This window comes from Phacochoerus africanus, chromosome X (genome assembly GCF_016906955.1).
Source record: "Phacochoerus africanus isolate WHEZ1 chromosome X, ROS_Pafr_v1, whole genome shotgun sequence".
Lineage (NCBI taxonomy): Eukaryota > Metazoa > Chordata > Mammalia > Artiodactyla > Suidae > Phacochoerus > Phacochoerus africanus.
Window position 1 is genome coordinate 12,646,045 of NC_062560.1, and position 3,747 is coordinate 12,649,791.

The following is a 3,747-nucleotide window of genomic DNA, read 5'->3' on the forward strand; positions in this document are numbered from 1 at the left end:
GCTACTGAATCTGCATCTGCATTTTGGCAAGATTCCCTGGTAATCCTGTTCAAGGTCATTGGCAAAGTACGGCTTCTGCAGTAGGCCTGTTGTTCCCAGCACAGGCTACTTGTTAGCATCCTCTCGGGAGCTTTGCAAACCCACGGACGCCGAGGGCCCACCCCGGCACAGTTCCACATGGATCTATGGGATGCAGCCCCAGGCATCAACAGTTCAGGTTATTTTAAGACGAAGTCAGAGCTGAGAGCTACTCATGCACAGGCTCTCACTCGACCCTTTCGTCGCCTTTAAAGAAAAGAATGTTACTCTGTACGCTTCACAGTTGAGGGAACATTCACAGAGGTGCCGTGATGCGCCCAAGCGACACGACCAGAAATAGCCCAACTCGAGCTGCTGCTGGATTTTCTTCCTCCCGTTGCCTCGACTGCTTCGGTATTGACGTCTGACGCCTGGAGATGCGGGACTAAGCAAAGCGCGTCTTCAGGCTTTAACGGGGGGGAATGGGAGCCTCGTCGTCTTCCCCCTCTCCTCGCTTTACAGGTCCCCCTTGAACCCTGCAAGTCACCCTCTGACTAATCCCACAGTTAGAGTTTTGTTTGCAGTCCTCTTGCTTGGGTGAAGGAGTCATGTATTTCTCTTCTTTTCCTTCACACAAGCTCTCCAGGATGTGTAAAACCTTCCTGACACTTGGTTTCTGATGTTAGGGAGTCTTCAGGTTCTCAAGGGCATGTGTGAGCTTTGTAGAGGAGGGGGGGAGCAACAGAGGCTCTCCAGCTGGAAACCCCCCATTTAGACCGACAAAACACAGGTTAACAAGAGAGAAGTCGTTTATTTACACAGGCGGCACGCAAGCCTGCAGGAGAAGCTCCGCGAGGAGGAGCTTAAAGGGATGGTTAGAACTTGGGCTTATATAGCATTTTGATATACTGATAGGGAAATCACAAGACAAAGAAAAGGGGCTTTAGGCTTTTAGGGGCAGCAAACTGTGGGCAGGTAAATTATGGGGGGAACTAATGGGAGAGAGCGGTCGTTGAGTAAGATTTCCTTGTGGAGGCTTTTCAGGGCCATCCTGCCTCTTGGTGCAGGGAATGGACAAGCGGAATTTCTCTTCTGCTTTCAGGCAGATGGGGGCGGGACAGAGAGCTCTGCCTGTGTTTGCTTTTTCCCACTGGCCTTCGGCTCCGAGTGATACTTGTATTTGGAGGGTGGCACGCTCTGAAGCCCTTTAGGTCTCAAGTTCCAGTTCGGCTTTTGTAAAAACAGGCATTAACCTCGAAGAGGAAGTCCAGTGCCTCAGCCTTTGAATCCACCAATGTTTCTCTAATAGTTGCCAAGGAAATAACTTCTTTGAGGCCTTTGTAAAGCGTGTTTAACCAATCTGTATCATGTTTAAACGCAGCAAGAGCCTTCTCTGTGATTACAGCTGAGTTTTCTTTCTTTTAAAAATTCATGGAGTTCCCGTCATGGCTCAGTGGTTAATGAATCTGACTAGGAACCATGTGGTTGCGGGTTCGATCCCTGGCCTCGCTCAGTGGGTTAAGGATCCGGTTGTTGCCATGAGCTGTGCTGTAGGCCGCAGATGCGGCTTGGATCTGACGTTCCTGTCGCTGTGGTGTAGGCCGGCAGCTATAGCTCCGATTCAACCCCTAGCCCGGAACCCTCCATATGCCATGGGTGTGGCTTTAGAAAAGACAAAAAAAAAAAAGCCAAAAAAAACCCCTTAAAATAAAATAAAAATTCATGGAATTTTTTAGAGTTCCTGACGTGGCGCAGAGGAAACGAATCCGACTAGGAACCATGAGGTTGTGGGTTCGATCCCTGGCCTCACTCAGTGGGTTAAGGATGCAGTGTTGCCATGAGCTGTGGTGTGGGTTGCAGATGCGGCTCGGATTCTGCATTGCTGTGGCTGTGGTGTAGGCTGGCAGCTGCAGTTCCAATTTGACCCCTAGCCTGGGAAACTCCATATGCCGTGGGTATTCCCTAAAAAGCAAATAAAAAAAAAACCATGGAATTTTAATTTTTTTTTGGGGGGGGGGGGTGCTCTGGAGGCAAAGGAGAAGTTCCCGGGCCAGGGATCTAACCTGAGCCACAGCAGTGACCAGAGCCGCTGCAGTGACAATGGCAGATCCTTAACCACTGTGCCACAAGGGAACTCTAAGTTTTCATAGTTTTGAATAGTTTACTTGTGAGTTATCTATAAACCTAAGCATTTTCACCACCTCTTTTCTCATCACTCTCCTATCATCCTTTGTCAGAGCTCTGAAGACCTAACTGAACGCACCGTTGCCTCCCTCAGGACAGAATTCCCCCAAGGGTCCAGAAAATTAACATACATTTGTGTTTTCTAACAGTTTTGAAGAAATCGGCTTGAGGCCGTCAAGTGAGAATTCGGTTTTGATGTGTTGTTCTCCCTGTGGCTTCCCAGGGCTGCTTATTGTGATTGTAACCGTTAGTCTTTTAAAGAAAAACTTGCCGAGTCACCTAAAACTTCAAGTTTCACAAACTGCGGTTTCATGTGACTTGGAATGAGCTTAAAAACTATTCAGTGATTAGTTCAAGTCAGTGTTTCTTTCTTGGTTTGGGGTTTTGTGTGTGTGTGTTTTGGGGCAATGGGGTTTGGGGGATATTTTTTATTTGTACTAGAATTTTGCAAACTGAATTTGCAGAAAAATAAAAACACTTGAAGTGAAAATTACTTTTCAAGATATAAAAATCTGGGTAGCCTTCCTCATTTCTTATGAACTTTGTCAGTGACTTTTACAACTAGAAATAGGAAAGGAGTTCCTGCTGCAGTGCAGTGGGTTAATGATCCAGCTTGTCTCTGTGGAAGCGTGGGTTTGATCCCCAGCCCAGTGCAGTGGGTTACGGATCCAGCGTTGCTGCAGCTGTGGCGTAGGTCGCAGCTCTGGTTTGGATTTGATGCCTGGCCTGGGAACTTCCATATCTGTGGGAATGGCTAAAAAAGGAAAAAAGAAATAGCAAAATAGTAATCCGGGTTTTTTTTTTTTTTCTATTAGTCAATGAGACAGCATTACATTTTTCTAAGTATAGATAATAATTCTTTGACGTCCTATGTTTTATCTCCTAAAAAGAAAGTGGCTTTCTTATAAATTGCTCAAGGGATAAAGAATCATTCATTTAGAAGTTCCCGTGATGGCTCAGTGGAAATGAATCTGACTAGCATCAGTGAAGACACAGGTTTGATCCCTGACCCCGCTCAGTGGGTTAGGGTTCCAGTGTTGCTGTGAGCTGTGGTGTAGGTCGCAGACGCAGCCTGGATCCGGCGTTGCTGTGGTTGTGGCGTAGGCTGGCAGCTGTAGCTCCAATTCGACCCCAGCCTGGGAACCTCCATATGCTGCAGGTGAGGCCCTAAAAAGACCAAAAAAAGATTCATTCATTTAATTTAAAATCATTTTTACAGGAGCAGCAAGTACAAAAGCCTCAGGATAGAAGGGTGCCTGGCACAAACCTGGCACAGACCTGGCACAGCGGGAGTCCACCAAAGCTGAGTACAACGGCAAGGGGAGGAAGGCTGAGAGGTAAAGCAGAGCCATCCGGCTCATGAGGGCCCTTGTCAGTCATGATAAGGACTTTGGGATTTTTTTCCCCAAGCTTGATGGGATGCCGTGGAACATAAGGGGTTGGTAGTGATAAGGCTTGAATGACCTTTAGAAAGCATCCCTCTGGCTGCTCTGCCAAGTTAGATGAGGAAGGAAGCAAGGACAGATGCGGAGACACCCGTTAACT